Source organism: Lactuca saligna, chromosome 1 (genome assembly GCF_052625555.1).
Source record: "Lactuca saligna cultivar CGN05327 chromosome 1, ASM5262555v1, whole genome shotgun sequence".
NCBI classification, from domain to species: Eukaryota; Viridiplantae; Streptophyta; class Magnoliopsida; order Asterales; family Asteraceae; genus Lactuca; species Lactuca saligna.
The window spans coordinates 157,727,099-157,742,060 of NC_136417.1; the positions used below are offsets into that span (position 1 = coordinate 157,727,099).

General features: G+C 50.0%; 45 non-coding genes across 45 annotated transcripts; all 45 read left to right on the plus strand.

Moving 5' to 3' along the window:
* The first annotated feature begins 7 nt into the window (after nt 1–7).
* Nucleotides 8–126, plus strand: LOC145025306 (5S ribosomal RNA). The gene has a single exon (XR_013673327.1). It is a non-coding gene; the product is annotated as a 5S ribosomal RNA (ribosomal RNA).
* Nucleotides 127–344: 218 nt separating this feature from the next.
* LOC145025616 (5S ribosomal RNA) lies at nt 345–463 on the plus strand. Its single transcript, XR_013673625.1, has one exon. It is a non-coding gene; the product is annotated as a 5S ribosomal RNA (ribosomal RNA).
* A 218-nt stretch (nt 464–681) lies between these two features.
* LOC145018672 (5S ribosomal RNA) lies at nt 682–800 on the plus strand. Its single transcript, XR_013667115.1, has one exon. It is a non-coding gene; the product is annotated as a 5S ribosomal RNA (ribosomal RNA).
* A 218-nt stretch (nt 801–1,018) lies between these two features.
* Nucleotides 1,019–1,137, plus strand: LOC145018680 (5S ribosomal RNA). The gene has a single exon (XR_013667119.1). It is a non-coding gene; the product is annotated as a 5S ribosomal RNA (ribosomal RNA).
* A 218-nt stretch (nt 1,138–1,355) lies between these two features.
* LOC145018687 (5S ribosomal RNA) lies at nt 1,356–1,474 on the plus strand. The gene has a single exon (XR_013667124.1). It is a non-coding gene; the product is annotated as a 5S ribosomal RNA (ribosomal RNA).
* A 217-nt stretch (nt 1,475–1,691) lies between these two features.
* On the plus strand, nt 1,692–1,810 carry LOC145018694 (5S ribosomal RNA). The gene has a single exon (XR_013667125.1). It is a non-coding gene; the product is annotated as a 5S ribosomal RNA (ribosomal RNA).
* Nucleotides 1,811–2,029: 219 nt separating this feature from the next.
* On the plus strand, nt 2,030–2,148 carry LOC145018702 (5S ribosomal RNA). The gene has a single exon (XR_013667131.1). It is a non-coding gene; the product is annotated as a 5S ribosomal RNA (ribosomal RNA).
* Nucleotides 2,149–2,366: 218 nt separating this feature from the next.
* Nucleotides 2,367–2,485, plus strand: LOC145018710 (5S ribosomal RNA). Its single transcript, XR_013667134.1, has one exon. It is a non-coding gene; the product is annotated as a 5S ribosomal RNA (ribosomal RNA).
* Nucleotides 2,486–2,703: 218 nt separating this feature from the next.
* LOC145018717 (5S ribosomal RNA) lies at nt 2,704–2,822 on the plus strand. The gene has a single exon (XR_013667135.1). It is a non-coding gene; the product is annotated as a 5S ribosomal RNA (ribosomal RNA).
* Nucleotides 2,823–3,040: 218 nt separating this feature from the next.
* Nucleotides 3,041–3,159, plus strand: LOC145025655 (5S ribosomal RNA). Its single transcript, XR_013673660.1, has one exon. It is a non-coding gene; the product is annotated as a 5S ribosomal RNA (ribosomal RNA).
* A 218-nt stretch (nt 3,160–3,377) lies between these two features.
* On the plus strand, nt 3,378–3,496 carry LOC145018724 (5S ribosomal RNA). Its single transcript, XR_013667136.1, has one exon. It is a non-coding gene; the product is annotated as a 5S ribosomal RNA (ribosomal RNA).
* Nucleotides 3,497–3,714: 218 nt separating this feature from the next.
* LOC145018730 (5S ribosomal RNA) lies at nt 3,715–3,833 on the plus strand. Its single transcript, XR_013667140.1, has one exon. It is a non-coding gene; the product is annotated as a 5S ribosomal RNA (ribosomal RNA).
* A 218-nt stretch (nt 3,834–4,051) lies between these two features.
* LOC145018745 (5S ribosomal RNA) lies at nt 4,052–4,170 on the plus strand. The gene has a single exon (XR_013667147.1). It is a non-coding gene; the product is annotated as a 5S ribosomal RNA (ribosomal RNA).
* A 218-nt stretch (nt 4,171–4,388) lies between these two features.
* LOC145018753 (5S ribosomal RNA) lies at nt 4,389–4,507 on the plus strand. Its single transcript, XR_013667149.1, has one exon. It is a non-coding gene; the product is annotated as a 5S ribosomal RNA (ribosomal RNA).
* A 218-nt stretch (nt 4,508–4,725) lies between these two features.
* On the plus strand, nt 4,726–4,844 carry LOC145018758 (5S ribosomal RNA). The gene has a single exon (XR_013667152.1). It is a non-coding gene; the product is annotated as a 5S ribosomal RNA (ribosomal RNA).
* A 218-nt stretch (nt 4,845–5,062) lies between these two features.
* Nucleotides 5,063–5,181, plus strand: LOC145018767 (5S ribosomal RNA). The gene has a single exon (XR_013667155.1). It is a non-coding gene; the product is annotated as a 5S ribosomal RNA (ribosomal RNA).
* A 218-nt stretch (nt 5,182–5,399) lies between these two features.
* Nucleotides 5,400–5,518, plus strand: LOC145018773 (5S ribosomal RNA). The gene has a single exon (XR_013667158.1). It is a non-coding gene; the product is annotated as a 5S ribosomal RNA (ribosomal RNA).
* Nucleotides 5,519–5,736: 218 nt separating this feature from the next.
* LOC145018781 (5S ribosomal RNA) lies at nt 5,737–5,855 on the plus strand. The gene has a single exon (XR_013667160.1). It is a non-coding gene; the product is annotated as a 5S ribosomal RNA (ribosomal RNA).
* A 218-nt stretch (nt 5,856–6,073) lies between these two features.
* LOC145018788 (5S ribosomal RNA) lies at nt 6,074–6,192 on the plus strand. The gene has a single exon (XR_013667162.1). It is a non-coding gene; the product is annotated as a 5S ribosomal RNA (ribosomal RNA).
* Nucleotides 6,193–6,410: 218 nt separating this feature from the next.
* LOC145025725 (5S ribosomal RNA) lies at nt 6,411–6,529 on the plus strand. Its single transcript, XR_013673726.1, has one exon. It is a non-coding gene; the product is annotated as a 5S ribosomal RNA (ribosomal RNA).
* A 218-nt stretch (nt 6,530–6,747) lies between these two features.
* On the plus strand, nt 6,748–6,866 carry LOC145018794 (5S ribosomal RNA). The gene has a single exon (XR_013667169.1). It is a non-coding gene; the product is annotated as a 5S ribosomal RNA (ribosomal RNA).
* Nucleotides 6,867–7,084: 218 nt separating this feature from the next.
* LOC145018799 (5S ribosomal RNA) lies at nt 7,085–7,203 on the plus strand. The gene has a single exon (XR_013667171.1). It is a non-coding gene; the product is annotated as a 5S ribosomal RNA (ribosomal RNA).
* Nucleotides 7,204–7,421: 218 nt separating this feature from the next.
* Nucleotides 7,422–7,540, plus strand: LOC145018806 (5S ribosomal RNA). The gene has a single exon (XR_013667173.1). It is a non-coding gene; the product is annotated as a 5S ribosomal RNA (ribosomal RNA).
* Nucleotides 7,541–7,758: 218 nt separating this feature from the next.
* Nucleotides 7,759–7,877, plus strand: LOC145018817 (5S ribosomal RNA). The gene has a single exon (XR_013667184.1). It is a non-coding gene; the product is annotated as a 5S ribosomal RNA (ribosomal RNA).
* Nucleotides 7,878–8,094: 217 nt separating this feature from the next.
* Nucleotides 8,095–8,213, plus strand: LOC145026267 (5S ribosomal RNA). Its single transcript, XR_013674250.1, has one exon. It is a non-coding gene; the product is annotated as a 5S ribosomal RNA (ribosomal RNA).
* A 218-nt stretch (nt 8,214–8,431) lies between these two features.
* LOC145018822 (5S ribosomal RNA) lies at nt 8,432–8,550 on the plus strand. Its single transcript, XR_013667186.1, has one exon. It is a non-coding gene; the product is annotated as a 5S ribosomal RNA (ribosomal RNA).
* A 217-nt stretch (nt 8,551–8,767) lies between these two features.
* Nucleotides 8,768–8,886, plus strand: LOC145026721 (5S ribosomal RNA). The gene has a single exon (XR_013674677.1). It is a non-coding gene; the product is annotated as a 5S ribosomal RNA (ribosomal RNA).
* Nucleotides 8,887–9,105: 219 nt separating this feature from the next.
* LOC145018828 (5S ribosomal RNA) lies at nt 9,106–9,224 on the plus strand. Its single transcript, XR_013667187.1, has one exon. It is a non-coding gene; the product is annotated as a 5S ribosomal RNA (ribosomal RNA).
* A 220-nt stretch (nt 9,225–9,444) lies between these two features.
* Nucleotides 9,445–9,563, plus strand: LOC145018829 (5S ribosomal RNA). Its single transcript, XR_013667188.1, has one exon. It is a non-coding gene; the product is annotated as a 5S ribosomal RNA (ribosomal RNA).
* Nucleotides 9,564–9,781: 218 nt separating this feature from the next.
* On the plus strand, nt 9,782–9,900 carry LOC145018831 (5S ribosomal RNA). Its single transcript, XR_013667194.1, has one exon. It is a non-coding gene; the product is annotated as a 5S ribosomal RNA (ribosomal RNA).
* A 217-nt stretch (nt 9,901–10,117) lies between these two features.
* Nucleotides 10,118–10,236, plus strand: LOC145026722 (5S ribosomal RNA). Its single transcript, XR_013674678.1, has one exon. It is a non-coding gene; the product is annotated as a 5S ribosomal RNA (ribosomal RNA).
* Nucleotides 10,237–10,455: 219 nt separating this feature from the next.
* LOC145018837 (5S ribosomal RNA) lies at nt 10,456–10,574 on the plus strand. The gene has a single exon (XR_013667203.1). It is a non-coding gene; the product is annotated as a 5S ribosomal RNA (ribosomal RNA).
* A 219-nt stretch (nt 10,575–10,793) lies between these two features.
* LOC145018843 (5S ribosomal RNA) lies at nt 10,794–10,912 on the plus strand. The gene has a single exon (XR_013667206.1). It is a non-coding gene; the product is annotated as a 5S ribosomal RNA (ribosomal RNA).
* A 216-nt stretch (nt 10,913–11,128) lies between these two features.
* Nucleotides 11,129–11,247, plus strand: LOC145021573 (5S ribosomal RNA). The gene has a single exon (XR_013669730.1). It is a non-coding gene; the product is annotated as a 5S ribosomal RNA (ribosomal RNA).
* Nucleotides 11,248–11,464: 217 nt separating this feature from the next.
* On the plus strand, nt 11,465–11,583 carry LOC145026303 (5S ribosomal RNA). Its single transcript, XR_013674283.1, has one exon. It is a non-coding gene; the product is annotated as a 5S ribosomal RNA (ribosomal RNA).
* A 98-nt stretch (nt 11,584–11,681) lies between these two features.
* Nucleotides 11,682–11,800, plus strand: LOC145018850 (5S ribosomal RNA). The gene has a single exon (XR_013667213.1). It is a non-coding gene; the product is annotated as a 5S ribosomal RNA (ribosomal RNA).
* A 218-nt stretch (nt 11,801–12,018) lies between these two features.
* On the plus strand, nt 12,019–12,137 carry LOC145026604 (5S ribosomal RNA). The gene has a single exon (XR_013674567.1). It is a non-coding gene; the product is annotated as a 5S ribosomal RNA (ribosomal RNA).
* Nucleotides 12,138–12,355: 218 nt separating this feature from the next.
* On the plus strand, nt 12,356–12,474 carry LOC145018858 (5S ribosomal RNA). The gene has a single exon (XR_013667223.1). It is a non-coding gene; the product is annotated as a 5S ribosomal RNA (ribosomal RNA).
* A 218-nt stretch (nt 12,475–12,692) lies between these two features.
* On the plus strand, nt 12,693–12,811 carry LOC145018869 (5S ribosomal RNA). Its single transcript, XR_013667234.1, has one exon. It is a non-coding gene; the product is annotated as a 5S ribosomal RNA (ribosomal RNA).
* Nucleotides 12,812–13,029: 218 nt separating this feature from the next.
* LOC145018891 (5S ribosomal RNA) lies at nt 13,030–13,148 on the plus strand. Its single transcript, XR_013667256.1, has one exon. It is a non-coding gene; the product is annotated as a 5S ribosomal RNA (ribosomal RNA).
* Nucleotides 13,149–13,365: 217 nt separating this feature from the next.
* LOC145026723 (5S ribosomal RNA) lies at nt 13,366–13,484 on the plus strand. The gene has a single exon (XR_013674679.1). It is a non-coding gene; the product is annotated as a 5S ribosomal RNA (ribosomal RNA).
* Nucleotides 13,485–13,703: 219 nt separating this feature from the next.
* LOC145018902 (5S ribosomal RNA) lies at nt 13,704–13,822 on the plus strand. Its single transcript, XR_013667267.1, has one exon. It is a non-coding gene; the product is annotated as a 5S ribosomal RNA (ribosomal RNA).
* A 218-nt stretch (nt 13,823–14,040) lies between these two features.
* On the plus strand, nt 14,041–14,159 carry LOC145018913 (5S ribosomal RNA). The gene has a single exon (XR_013667274.1). It is a non-coding gene; the product is annotated as a 5S ribosomal RNA (ribosomal RNA).
* Nucleotides 14,160–14,377: 218 nt separating this feature from the next.
* On the plus strand, nt 14,378–14,496 carry LOC145018924 (5S ribosomal RNA). The gene has a single exon (XR_013667275.1). It is a non-coding gene; the product is annotated as a 5S ribosomal RNA (ribosomal RNA).
* Nucleotides 14,497–14,713: 217 nt separating this feature from the next.
* LOC145025404 (5S ribosomal RNA) lies at nt 14,714–14,832 on the plus strand. Its single transcript, XR_013673421.1, has one exon. It is a non-coding gene; the product is annotated as a 5S ribosomal RNA (ribosomal RNA).
* The last annotated feature ends 130 nt before the right edge of the window (nt 14,833–14,962 follow it).

Sequence of the window (14,962 nt, forward strand, 5' to 3'; positions counted from 1 at the left end):
GTATTTCGGGTGTGATCATACCAGCACTAATGCACCGGATCCCATCAGAACTCCGCAGTTAAGCGTGCTTGGGCGAGAGTAGTACTAGGATGGGTGACCCCCTGGGAAGTCCTCGTGTTGCACCCCCTTTTTCGTTGCCCGTCTGCGTTTTTTTATGTTTTAGGTGCGTTTTTTTTTTCTTTCTTGCTATATCCATGCTCGGGCGGCCTCCGGTTCAATGTTGATTGTTTTCTTGTTTCCCGAACCGAGCCGATCCATCACGTGGGTCCCACGCCTCGCGTCCGAAAGCAAACGAGGTTCTGCGTCTTGTAGGACATAAAAACAATAAGCATGGATAGTATTTCGGGTGCGATCATACCAGCACTAATGCACCGGATCCCATCAGAACTCCGCAGTTAAGCGTGTTTGGGCGAGAGTAGTACTAGGATGGGTGACCCCCTGGGAAGTCCTCGTGTTGCACCCCCTTTTTCGTTGCCCGTCTGCGTTTTTTTATGTTTTAGGTGCGTTTTTTTTTTCTTTCTTGCTATATCCATGCTCGGGCGGCCTCCGGTTCAATGTTGATTGTTTTCTTGTTTCCCGAACCGAGCCGATCCATCACGTGGGTCCCACGCCTCGCGTCCGAAAGCAAACAAGGTTCTGCGTCTTGTAAGACATAAAAACAATAAGCATGGATAGTATTTCGGGTGCGATCATACCAGCACTAATGCACCGGATCCCATCAGAACTCCGCAGTTAAGCGTGCTTGGGCGAGAGTAGTACTAGGATGGGTGACCCCCTGGGAAGTCCTCGTGTTGCACCCCCTTTTTCGTTGCCCGTCTGCGTTTTTTTATGTTTTAGGTGCGTTTTTTTTTTCTTTCTTGCTATATCCATGCTCGGGCGGCCTCCGGTTCAATGTTGATTGTTTTCTTGTTTCCCGAACCGAGCCGATCCATCACGTGGGTCCCACGCCTCGCGTCCGAAAGCAAACGAGGTTCTGCGTCTTGTAGGACATAAAAACAATAAGCATGGATAGTATTTCGGGTGCGATCATACCAGCACTAATGCACCGGATCCCATCAGAACTCCGCAGTTAAGCGTGCTTGGGCGAGAGTAGTACTAGGATGGGTGACCCCCTGGGAAGTCCTCGTGTTGCACCCCCTTTTTCGTTGCCCGTCTGCGTTTTTTTATGTTTTAGGTGCGTTTTTTTTTTCTTTCTTGCTATATCCATGCTCGGGCGGCCTCCGGTTCAATGTTGATTGTTTTCTTGTTTCCCGAACCGAGCCGATCCATCACGTGGGTCCCACGCCTCGCGTCCGAAAGCAAACGAGGTTCTGCGTCTTGTAAGACATAAAAACAATAAGCATGGATAGTATTTCGGGTGCGATCATACCAGCACTAATGCACCGGATCCCATCAGAACTCCGCAGTTAAGCGTGCTTGGGCGAGAGTAGTACTAGGATGGGTGACCCCCTGGGAAGTCCTCGTGTTGCACCCCCTTTTTCGTTGCCCGTCTGCGTTTTTTTATGTTTTAGGTGCGTTTTTTTTTCTTTCTTGCTATATCCATGCTCGGGCGGCCTCCGGTTCAATGTTGATTGTTTTCTTGTTTCCCGAACCGAGCCGATCCATCACGTGGGTCCCACGCCTCGCGTCCGAAAGCAAACGAGGTTCTGCGTCTTGTAGGACATAAAAACAATAAGCATGGATAGTATTTCGGGTGCGATCATACCAGCACTAATGCACCGGATCCCATCAGAACTCCGCAGTTAAGCGTGCTTGGGCGAGAGTAGTACTAGGATGGGTGACCCCCTGGGAAGTCCTCGTGTTGCACCCCCTTTTTTCGTTGCCCGTCTGCGTTTTTTTATGTTTTAGGTGCGTTTTTTTTTTCTTTCTTGCTATATCCATGCTCGGGCGGCCTCCGGTTCAATGTTGATTGTTTTCTTGTTTCCCGAACCGAGCCGATCCATCACGTGGGTCCCACGCCTCGCGTCCGAAAGCAAACGAGGTTCTGCGTCTTGTAAGACATAAAAACAATAAGCATGGATAGTATTTCGGGTGCGATCATACCAGCACTAATGCACCGGATCCCATCAGAACTCCGCAGTTAAGCGTGCTTGGGCGAGAGTAGTACTAGGATGGGTGACCCCCTGGGAAGTCCTCGTGTTGCACCCCCTTTTTCGTTGCCCGTCTGCGTTTTTTTATGTTTGAGGTGCGTTTTTTTTTTCTTTCTTGCTATATCCATGCTCGGGCGGCCTCCGGTTCAATGTTGATTGTTTTCTTGTTTCCCGAACCGAGCCGATCCATCACGTGGGTCCCACGCCTCGCGTCCGAAAGCAAACGAGGTTCTGCGTCTTGTAAGACATAAAAACAATAAGCATGGATAGTATTTCGGGTGCGATCATACCAGCACTAATGCACCGGATCCCATCAGAACTCCGCAGTTAAGCGTGCTTGGGCGAGAGTAGTACTAGGATGGGTGACCCCCTGGGAAGTCCTCGTGTTGCACCCCCTTTTTCGTTGCCCGTCTGCGTTTTTTTATGTTTTAGGTGCGTTTTTTTTTTCTTTCTTGCTATATCCATGCTCGGGCGGCCTCCGGTTCAATGTTGATTGTTTTCTTGTTTCCCGAACCGAGCCGATCCATCACGTGGGTCCCACGCCTCGCGTCCGAAAGCAAACGAGGTTCTGCGTCTTGTAGGACATAAAAACAATAAGCATGGATAGTATTTCGGGTGCGATCATACCAGCACTAATGCACCGGATCCCATCAGAACTCCGCAGTTAAGCGTGCTTGGGCGAGAGTAGTACTAGGATGGGTGACCCCCTGGGAAGTCCTCGTGTTGCACCCCATTTTTCGTTGCCCGTCTGCGTTTTTTTATGTTTTAGGTGCGTTTTTTTTTTCTTTCTTGCTATATCCATGCTCGGGCGGCCTCCGGTTCAATGTTGATTGTTTTCTTGTTTCCCGAACCGAGCCGATCCATCACGTGGGTCCCACGCCTCGCGTCCGAAAGCAAACGAGGTTCTGCGTCTTGTAGGACATAAAAACAATAAGCATGGATAGTATTTCGGGTGCGATCATACCAGCACTAATGCACCGGATCACATCAGAACTCCGCAGTTAAGCGTGCTTGGGCGAGAGTAGTACTAGGATGGGTGACCCCCTGGGAAGTCCTCGTGTTGCACCCCCTTTTTCGTTGCCCGTCTGCGTTTTTTTATGTTTTAGGTGCGTTTTTTTTTTCTTTCTTGCTATATCCATGCTCGGGCGGCCTCCGGTTCAATGTTGATTGTTTTCTTGTTTCCCGAACCGAGCCGATCCATCACGTGGGTCCCACGCCTCGCGTCCGAAAGCAAACGAGGTTCTGCGTCTTGTAGGACATAAAAACAATAAGCATGGATAGTATTTTGGGTGCGATCATACCAGCACTAATGCACCGGATCCCATCAGAACTCCGCAGTTAAGCGTGCTTGGGCGAGAGTAGTACTAGGATGGGTGACCCCCTGGGAAGTCCTCGTGTTGCACCCCCTTTTTCGTTGCCCGTCTGCGTTTTTTTATGTTTTAGGTGCGTTTTTTTTTTCTTTCTTGCTATATCCATGCTCGGGCGGCCTCCGGTTCAATGTTGATTGTTTTCTTGTTTCCCGAACCGAGCCGATCCATCACGTGGGTCCCACGCCTCGCGTCCGAAAGCAAACGAGGTTCTGCGTCTTGTAAGACATAAAAACAATAAGCATGGATAGTATTTCGGGTGCGATCATACCAGCACTAATGCACCGGATCCCATCAGAACTCCGCAGTTAAGCGTGCTTGGGCGAGAGTAGTACTAGGATGGGTGACCCCCTGGGAAGTCCTCGTGTTGCACCCCCTTTTTCGTTGCCCGTCTGCGTTTTTTTATGTTTGAGGTGCGTTTTTTTTTTCTTTCTTGCTATATCCATGCTCGGGCGGCCTCCGGTTCAATGTTGATTGTTTTCTTGTTTCCCGAACCGAGCCGATCCATCACGTGGGTCCCACGCCTCGCGTCCGAAAGCAAACGAGGTTCTGCGTCTTGTAAGACATAAAAACAATAAGCATGGATAGTATTTCGGGTGCGATCATACCAGCACTAATGCACCGGATCCCATCAGAACTCCGCAGTTAAGCGTGCTTGGGCGAGAGTAGTACTAGGATGGGTGACCCCCTGGGAAGTCCTCGTGTTGCACCCCCTTTTTCGTTGCCCGTCTGCGTTTTTTTATGTTTTAGGTGCGTTTTTTTTTTCTTTCTTGCTATATCCATGCTCGGGCGGCCTCCGGTTCAATGTTGATTGTTTTCTTGTTTCCCGAACCGAGCCGATCCATCACGTGGGTCCCACGCCTCGCGTCCGAAAGCAAACGAGGTTCTGCGTCTTGTAGGACATAAAAACAATAAGCATGGATAGTATTTCGGGTGCGATCATACCAGCACTAATGCACCGGATCCCATCAGAACTCCGCAGTTAAGCGTGCTTGGGCGAGAGTAGTACTAGGATGGGTGACCCCCTGGGAAGTCCTCGTGTTGCACCCCATTTTTCGTTGCCCGTCTGCGTTTTTTTATGTTTTAGGTGCGTTTTTTTTTTCTTTCTTGCTATATCCATGCTCGGGCGGCCTCCGGTTCAATGTTGATTGTTTTCTTGTTTCCCGAACCGAGCCGATCCATCACGTGGGTCCCACGCCTCGCGTCCGAAAGCAAACGAGGTTCTGCGTCTTGTAGGACATAAAAACAATAAGCATGGATAGTATTTCGGGTGCGATCATACCAGCACTAATGCACCGGATCCCATCAGAACTCCGCAGTTAAGCGTGCTTGGGCGAGAGTAGTACTAGGATGGGTGACCCCCTGGGAAGTCCTCGTGTTGCACCCCCTTTTTCGTTGCCCGTCTGCGTTTTTTTATGTTTTAGGTGCGTTTTTTTTTTCTTTCTTGCTATATCCATGCTCGGGCGGCCTCCGGTTCAATGTTGATTGTTTTCTTGTTTCCCGAACCGAGCCGATCCATCACGTGGGTCCCACGCCTCGCGTCCGAAAGCAAACGAGGTTCTGCGTCTTGTAGGACATAAAAACAATAAGCATGGATAGTATTTCGGGTGCGATCATACCAGCACTAATGCACCGGATCCCATCAGAACTCCGCAGTTAAGCGTGCTTGGGCGAGAGTAGTACTAGGATGGGTGACCCCCTGGGAAGTCCTCGTGTTGCACCCCCTTTTTCGTTGCCCGTCTGCGTTTTTTTATGTTTTAGGTGCGTTTTTTTTTTCTTTCTTGCTATATCCATGCTCGGGCGGCCTCCGGTTCAATGTTGATTGTTTTCTTGTTTCCCGAACCGAGCCGATCCATCACGTGGGTCCCACGCCTCGCGTCCGAAAGCAAACGAGGTTCTGCGTCTTGTAAGACATAAAAACAATAAGCATGGATAGTATTTCGGGTGCGATCATACCAGCACTAATGCACCGGATCCCATCAGAACTCCGCAGTTAAGCGTGCTTGGGCGAGAGTAGTACTAGGATGGGTGACCCCCTGGGAAGTCCTCGTGTTGCACCCCCTTTTTCGTTGCCCGTCTGCGTTTTTTTATGTTTGAGGTGCGTTTTTTTTTTCTTTCTTGCTATATCCATGCTCGGGCGGCCTCCGGTTCAATGTTGATTGTTTTCTTGTTTCCCGAACCGAGCCGATCCATCACGTGGGTCCCACGCCTCGCGTCCGAAAGCAAACGAGGTTCTGCGTCTTGTAAGACATAAAAACAATAAGCATGGATAGTATTTCGGGTGCGATCATACCAGCACTAATGCACCGGATCCCATCAGAACTCCGCAGTTAAGCGTGCTTGGGCGAGAGTAGTACTAGGATGGGTGACCCCCTGGGAAGTCCTCGTGTTGCACCCCCTTTTTCGTTGCCCGTCTGCGTTTTTTTATGTTTTAGGTGCGTTTTTTTTTTCTTTCTTGCTATATCCATGCTCGGGCGGCCTCCGGTTCAATGTTGATTGTTTTCTTGTTTCCCGAACCGAGCCGATCCATCACGTGGGTCCCACGCCTCGCGTCCGAAAGCAAACGAGGTTCTGCGTCTTGTAGGACATAAAAACAATAAGCATGGATAGTATTTCGGGTGCGATCATACCAGCACTAATGCACCGGATCCCATCAGAACTCCGCAGTTAAGCGTGCTTGGGCGAGAGTAGTACTAGGATGGGTGACCCCCTGGGAAGTCCTCGTGTTGCACCCCATTTTTCGTTGCCCGTCTGCGTTTTTTTATGTTTTAGGTGCGTTTTTTTTTTCTTTCTTGCTATATCCATGCTCGGGCGGCCTCCGGTTCAATGTTGATTGTTTTCTTGTTTCCCGAACCGAGCCGATCCATCACGTGGGTCCCACGCCTCGCGTCCGAAAGCAAACGAGGTTCTGCGTCTTGTAGGACATAAAAACAATAAGCATGGATAGTATTTCGGGTGCGATCATACCAGCACTAATGCACCGGATCCCATCAGAACTCCGCAGTTAAGCGTGCTTGGGCGAGAGTAGTAGTAGGATGGGTGACCCCCTGGGAAGTCCTCGTGTTGCACCCCCTTTTTCGTTGCCCGTCTGCGTTTTTTTATGTTTTAGGTGCGTTTTTTTTTTCTTTCTTGCTATATCCATGCTCGGGCGGCCTCCGGTTCAATGTTGATTGTTTTCTTGTTTCCCGAACCGAGCCGATCCATCACGTGGGTCCCACGCCTCGCGTCCGAAAGCAAACGAGGTTCTGCGTCTTGTAGGACATAAAAACAATAAGCATGGATAGTATTTCGGGTGCGATCATACCAGCACTAATGCACCGGATCCCATCAGAACTCCGCAGTTAAGCGTGCTTGGGCGAGAGTAGTACTAGGATGGGTGACCCCCTGGGAAGTCCTCGTGTTGCACCCCATTTTTCGTTGCCCGTCTGCGTTTTTTTATGTTTTAGGTGCGTTTTTTTTTTCTTTCTTGCTATATCCATGCTCGGGCGGCCTCCGGTTCAATGTTGATTGTTTTCTTGTTTCCCGAACCGAGCCGATCCATCACGTGGGTCCCACGCCTCGCGTCCGAAAGCAAACGAGGTTCTGCGTCTTGTAGGACATAAAAACAATAAGCATGGATAGTATTTCGGGTGCGATCATACCAGCACTAATGCACCGGATCCCATCAGAACTCCGCAGTTAAGCGTGCTTGGGCGAGAGTAGTACTAGGATGGGTGACCCCCTGGGAAGTCCTCGTGTTGCACCCCCTTTTTCGTTGCCCGTCTGCGTTTTTTTATGTTTTAGGTGCGTTTTTTTTTTCTTTCTTGCTATATCCATGCTCGGGCGGCCTCCGGTTCAATGTTGATTGTTTTCTTGTTTCCCGAACCGAGCCGATCCATCACGTGGGTCCCACGCCTCGCGTCCGAAAGCAAACGAGGTTCTGCGTCTTGTAGGACATAAAAACAATAAGCATGGATAGTATTTCGGGTGCGATCATACCAGCACTAATGCACCGGATCCCATCAGAACTCCGCAGTTAAGCGTGCTTGGGCGAGAGTAGTACTAGGATGGGTGACCCCCTGGGAAGTCCTCGTGTTGCACCCCCTTTTTCGTTGCCCGTCTGCGTTTTTTTATGTTTTAGGTGCGTTTTTTTTTTCTTTCTTGCTATATCCATGCTCGGGCGGCCTCCGGTTCAATGTTGATTGTTTTCTTGTTTCCCGAACCGAGCCGATCCATCACGTGGGTCCCACGCCTCGCGTCCGAAAGCAAACGAGGTTCTGCGTCTTGTAGGACATAAAAACAATAAGCATGGATAGTATTTCGGGTGCGATCATACCAGCACTAATGCACCGGATCCCATCAGAACTCCGCAGTTAAGCGTGCTTGGGCGAGAGTAGTACTAGGATGGGTGACCCCCTGGGAAGTCCTCGTGTTGCACCCCATTTTTCGTTGCCCGTCTGCGTTTTTTTATGTTTTAGGTGCGTTTTTTTTTCTTTCTTGCTATATCCATGCTCGGGCGGCCTCCGGTTCAATGTTGATTGTTTTCTTGTTTCCCGAACCGAGCCGATCCATCACGTGGGTCCCACGCCTCGCGTCCGAAAGCAAACGAGGTTCTGCGTCTTGTAGGACATAAAAACAATAAGCATGGATAGTATTTCGGGTGCGATCATACCAGCACTAATGCACCGGATCCCATCAAAACTCCGCAGTTAAGCGTGCTTGGGCGAGAGTAGTACTAGGATGGGTGACCCCCTGGGAAGTCCTCGTGTTGCACCCCCTTTTTCGTTGCCCGTCTGCGTTTTTTTATGTTTTAGGTGCGTTTTTTTTTTCTTTCTTGCTATATCCATGCTCGGGCGGCCTCCGGTTCAATGTTGATTGTTTTCTTGTTTCCCGAACCGAGCCGATCCATCACGTGGGTCCCACGCCTCGCGTCCGAAAGCAAACGAGGTTCTGCGTCTTGTAGGACATAAAAACAATAAGCATGGATAGTATTTCGGGTGCGATCATACCAGCACTAATGCACCGGATCCCATCAGAACTCCGCAGTTAAGCGTGCTTGGGCGAGAGTAGTACTAGGATGGGTGACCCCCTGGGAAGTCCTCGTGTTGCACCCCCTTTTTCGTTGCCCGTCTGCGTTTTTTTATGTTTTAGGTGCGTTTTTTTTTCTTTCTTGCTATATCCATGCTCGGGCGGCCTCCGGTTCAATGTTGATTGTTTTCTTGTTTCCCGAACCGAGCCGATCCATCACGTGGGTCCCACGCCTCGCGTCCGAAAGCAAACGAGGTTCTGCGTCTTGTAGGACATAAAAACAATAAGCATGGATAGTATTTCGGGTGCGATCATAGCAGCACTAATGCACCGGATCCCATCAGAACTCCGCAGTGAAGCGTGCTTGGGCGAGAGTAGTACTAGGATGGGTGACCCCCTGGGAAGTCCTCGTGTTGCACCCCCTTTTTCGTTGCCCGTCTGCGTTTTTTTATGTTTTAGGTGCGTTTTTTTTTTTCTTTCTTGCTATATCCATGCTCGGGCGGCCTCCGGTTCAATGTTGATTGTTTTCTTGTTTCCCGAACCGAGCCGATCCATCACGTGGGTCCCACGCCTCGCGTCCGAAAGCAAACGAGGTTCTGCGTCTTGTAGGACATAAAAACAATAAGCATGGATAGTATTTCGGGTGCGATCATACCAGCACTAATGCACCGGATCCCATCAGAACTCCGCAGTTAAGCGTGCTTGGGCGAGAGTAGTACTAGGATGGGTGACCCCCTGGGAAGTCCTCGTGTTGCACCCCCTTTTTCGTTGCCCGTCTGCGTTTTTTTATGTTTTAGGTGCGTTTTTTTTTTTTCTTTCTTGCTATATCCATGCTCGGGCGGCCTCCGGTTCAATGTTGATTGTTTTCTTGTTTCCCGAACCGAGCCGATCCATCACGTGGGTCCCACGCCTCGCGTCCGAAAGCAAACGAGGTTCTGCGTCTTGTAGGACATAAAAACAATAAGCATGGATAGTATTTCGGGTGCGATCATACCAGCACTAATGCACCGGATCCCATCAGAACTCCGCAGTTAAGCGTGCTTGGGCGAGAGTAGTACTAGGATGGGTGACCCCCTGGGAAGTCCTCGTGTTGCACCCCCTTTTTCGTTGCCCGTCTGCGTTTTTTTATGTTTTAGGTGCGTTTTTTTTTTCTTTCTTGCTATATCCATGCTCGGGCGGCCTCCGGTTCAATGTTGATTGTTTTCTTGTTTCCCGAACCGAGCCGATCCATCACGTGGGTCCCACGCCTCGCGTCCGAAAGCAAACGAGGTTCTGCGTCTTGTAGGACATAAAAACAATAAGCATGGATAGTATTTCGGGTGCGATCATACCAGCACTAATGCACCGGATCCCATCAGAACTCCGCAGTTAAGCGTGCTTGGGCGAGAGTAGTACTAGGATGGGTGACCCCCTGGGAAGTCCTCGTGTTGCACCCCCTTTTTCGTTGCCCGTCTGCGTTTTTTTATGTTTTAGGTGCGTTTTTTTTTCTTTCTTGCTATATCCATGCTCGGGCGGCCTCCGGTTCAATGTTGATTGTTTTCTTGTTTCCCGAACCGAGCCGATCCATCACGTGGGTCCCACGCCTCGCGTCCGAAAGCAAACGAGGTTCTGCGTCTTGTAGGACATAAAAACAATAAGCATGGATAGTATTTCGGGTGCGATCATAGCAGCACTAATGCACCGGATCCCATCAGAACTCCGCAGTGAAGCGTGCTTGGGCGAGAGTAGTACTAGGATGGGTGACCCCCTGGGAAGTCCTCGTGTTGCACCCCCTTTTTCGTTGCCCGTCTGCGTTTTTTTATGTTTTAGGTGCGTTTTTTTTTTTCTTTCTTGCTATATCCATGCTCGGGCGGCCTCCGGTTCAATGTTGATTGTTTTCTTGTTTCCCGAACCGAGCCGATCCATCACGTGGGTCCCACGCCTCGCGTCCGAAAGCAAACGAGGTTCTGCGTCTTGTAGGACATAAAAACAATAAGCATGGATAGTATTTCGGGTGCGATCATACCAGCACTAATGCACCGGATCCCATCAGAACTCCGCAGTTAAGCGTGCTTGGGCGAGAGTAGTACTAGGATGGGTGACCCCCTGGGAAGTCCTCGTGTTGCACCCCCTTTTTCGTTGCCCGTCTGCGTTTTTTTATGTTTTAGGTGCGTTTTTTTTTTTCTTTCTTGCTATATCCATGCTCGGGCGGCCTCCGGTTCAATGTTGATTGTTTTCTTGTTTCCCGAACCGAGCCGATCCATCACGTGGGTCCCACGCCTCGCGTCCGAAAGCAAACGAGGTTCTGCGTCTTGTAGGACATAAAAACAATAAGCATGGATAGTATTTCGGGTGCGATCATACCAGCACTAATGCACCGGATCCCATCAGAACTCCGCAGTTAAGCGTGCTTGGGCGAGAGTAGTACTAGGATGGGTGACCCCCTGGGAAGTCCTCGTGTTGCACCCCTTTTTCGTTGCCCGTCTGCGTTTTTTTATGTTTTAGGTGCGTTTTTTTTTCTTTCTTGCTATATCCATGCTCGGGCGGCCTCCGGTTCAATGTTGATTGTTTTCTTGTTTCCCGAACCGAGCCGATCCATCACGTGGGTCCCACGCCTCGCGTCCGAAAGCAAACGAGGTTCTGCGTCTTGTAGGACATAAAAACAATAAGCATGGATAGTATTTCGGGTGCAATCATACCAGCACTAATGCACCGGATCCCATCAGAACTCCGCAGTTAAGCGTGCTTGGGCGAGAGTAGTACTAGGATGGGTGACCCCCTGGGAAGTCCTCGTGTTGCACCCCCTTTTTCGTTGCCCGTCTGCGTTTTTTTATGTTTTAGGTGCGTTTTTTTTTCTTTCTTGCTATATCCATGCTCGGGCGGCCTCCGGTTCAATGTTGATTGTTTTCTTGTTTCCCGAACCGAGCCGATCCATCACGTGGGTCCCACGCCTCGCGTCCGAAAGCAAACGAGGTTCTGCGTCTTGTAGGACATAAAAACAATAAGCATGGATAGTATTTCGGGTGCGATCATAGCAGCACTAATGCACCGGATCCCATCAGAACTCCGCAGTTAAGCGTGCTTGGGCGAGAGTAGTACTAGGATGGGTGACCCCCTGGGAAGTCCTCGTGTTGCACCCCCTTTTTCGTTGCCCGTCTGCGTTTTTTTATGTTTTAGGTGCGTTTTTTTTTTCTTTCTTGCTGTAGGACATAAAAACAATAAGCATGGATAGTATTTCGGGTGCGATCATACCAGCACTAATGCACCGGATCCCATCAGAACTCCGCAGTTAAGCGTGCTTGGGCGAGAGTAGTACTAGGATGGGTGACCCCCTGGGAAGTCCTCGTGTTGCACCCCCTTTTTCGTTGCCCGTCTGCGTTTTTTTATGTTTTAGGTGCGTTTTTTTTTTCTTTCTTGCTATATCCATGCTCGGGCGGCCTCCGGTTCAATGTTGATTGTTTTCTTGTTTCCCGAACCGAGCCGATCCATCACGTGGGTCCCACGCCTCGCGTCCGAAAGCAAACGAGGTTCTGCGTCTTATAGGACATAAAAACAATAAGCATTGATAGTATTTCGGGTGCGATCATACCAGCACTAATGCACCGGATCCCATCAGAACTCCGCAGTTAAGCGTGCTTGGGCGAGAGTAGTACTAGGATGGGTGACCCCCTGGCAAGTCCTCGTGTTGCACCCCCTTTTTCGTTGCCCGTCTGCGTTTTTTTATGTTTTAGGTGCGTTTTTTTTTTCTTTCTTGCTATATCCATGCTCGGGCGGCCTCCGGTTCAATGTTGATTGTTTTCTTGTTTCCCGAACCGAGCCGATCCATCACGTGGGTCCCACGCCTCGCGTCCGAAAGCAAACGAGGTTCTGCGTCTTGTAGGACATAAAAACAATAAGCATGGATAGTATTTCGGGTGCGATCATACCAGCACTAATGCACCGGATCCCATCAGAACTCCGCAGTTAAGCGTGCTTGGGCGAGAGTAGTACTAGGATGGGTGACCCCCTGGGAAGTCCTCGTGTTGCACCCCCTTTTTCGTTGCCCGTCTGCGTTTTTTTATGTTTTAGGTGCGTTTTTTTTTTCTTTCTTGCTATATCCATGCTCGGGCGGCCTCCGGTTCAATGTTGATTGTTTTCTTGTTTCCCGAACCGAGCCGATCCATCACGTGGGTCCCACGCCTCGCGTCCGAAAGCAAACGAGGTTCTGCGTCTTGTAGGACAGAAAAACAATAAGCATGGATAGTATTTCGGGTGCGATCATACCAGCACTAATGCACCGGATCCCATCAGAACTCCGCAGTTAAGCGTGCTTGGGCGAGAGTAGTACTAGGATGGGTGACCCCCTGGGAAGTCCTCGTGTTGCACCCCCTTTTTCGTTGCCCGTCTGCGATTTTTTATGTTTTAGGTGCGTTTTTTTTTTCTTTCTTGCTATATCCATGCTCGGGCGGCCTCCGGTTCAATGTTGATTGTTTTCTTGTTTCCCGAACCGAGCCGATCCATCACGTGGGTCCCACGCCTCGCGTCCGAAAGCAAACGAGGTTCTGCGTCTTGTAGGACATAAAAACAATAAGCATGGATAGTATTTCGGGTGCGATCATACCAGCACTAATGCACCGGATCCCATCAGAACTCCGCAGTTAAGCGTGCTTGGGCGAGAGTAGTACTAGGATGGGTGACCCCCTGGGAAGTCCTCGTGTTGCACCCCCTTTTTCGTTGCCCGTCTGCGTTTTTTTATGTTTTAGGTGCGTTTTTTTTTCTTTCTTGCTATATCCATGCTCGGGCGGCCTCCGGTTCAATGTTGATTGTTTTCTTGTTTCCCGAACCGAGCCGATCCATCACGTGGGTCCCACGCCTCGCGTCCGAAAGCAAACGAGGTTCTGCGTCTTGTAGGACATAAAAACTATAAGCATGGATAGTATTTCGGGTGCGATCATAGCAGCACTAATGCACCGGATCCCATCAGAACTCCGCAGTGAAGCGTGCTTGGGCGAGAGTAGTACTAGGATGGGTGACCCCCTGGGAAGTCCTCGTGTTGCACCCCCTTTTTCGTTGCCCGTCTGCGTTTTTTTATGTTTTAGGTGCGTTTTTTTTTTTCTTTCTTGCTATATCCATGCTCGGGCGGCCTCCGGTTCAATGTTGATTGTTTTCTTGTTTCCCGAACCGAGCCGATCCATCACGTGGGTCCCACGCCTCGCGTCCGAAAGCAAACGAGGTTCTGCGTCTTGTAGGACATAAAAACAATAAGCATGGATAGTATTTCGGGTGCGATCATACCAGCACTAATGCACCGGATCCCATCAGAACTCCGCAGTTAAGCGTGCTTGGGCGAGAGTAGTACTAGGATGGGTGACCCCCTGGGAAGTCCTCGTGTTGCACCCCCTTTTTCGTTGCCCGTCTGCGTTTTTTTATGTTTTAGGTGCGTTTTTTTTTTCTTTCTTGCTATATCCATGCTCGGGCGGCCTCCGGTTCAATGTTGATTGTTTTCTTGTTTCCCGAACCGAGCCGATCCATCACGTGGGTCCCACGCCTCGCGTCCGAAAGCAAACGAGGTTCTGCGTCTTGTAGGACATAAAAACAATAAGCATGGATAGTATTTCGGGTGCGATCATACCAGCACTAATGCACCGGATCCCATCAGAACTCCGCAGTTAAGCGTGCTTGGGCGAGAGTAGTACTAGGATGGGTGACCCCCTGGGAAGTCCTCGTGTTGCACCCCCTTTTTCGTTGCCCGTCTGCGTTTTTTTATGTTTTAGGTGCGTTTTTTTTTTCTTTCTTGCTATATCCATGCTCGGGCGGCCTCCGGTTCAATGTTGATTGTTTTCTTGTTTCCCGAACCGAGCCGATCCATCACGTGGGTCCCACGCCTCGCGTCCGAAAGCAAACGAGGTTCTGCGTCTTGTAGGACATAAAAACAATAAGCATGGATAGTATTTCGGGTGCGATCATACCAGCACTAATGCACCGGATCCCATCAGAACTCCGCAGTTAAGCGTGCTTGGGCGAGAGTAGTACTAGGATGGGTGACCCCCTGGGAAGTCCTCGTGTTGCACCCCCTTTTTCGTTGCCCGTCTGCGTTTTTTTATGTTTTAGGTGCGTTTTTTTTTCTTTCTTGCTATATCCATGCTCGGGCGGCCTCCGGTTCAATGTTGATTGTTTTCTTGTTTCCCGAACCGAGCCGATCCATCACGTGGGTCCCACGCCTCGCGTCCGAAAGCAAACGAGGTTCTGCGTCTTGTAGGACATAAAAACAATAAGCATGGATAGTATTTCGGGTGCGATCATACCAGCACTAATGCACCGGATCCCATCAGAACTCCGCAGTGAAGCGTGCTTGGGCGAGAGTAGTACTAGGATGGGTGACCCCCTGGGAAGTCCTCGTGTTGCACCCCCTTTTTCGTTGCCCGTCTGCGTTTTTTTATGTTTTAGGTGCGTTTTTTTTTTTCTTTCTTGCTATATCCATGCTCGGGCGGCCTCCGGTTCAATGTTGATTGTTTTCTTGTTTCCCGAACCGAGCCGATC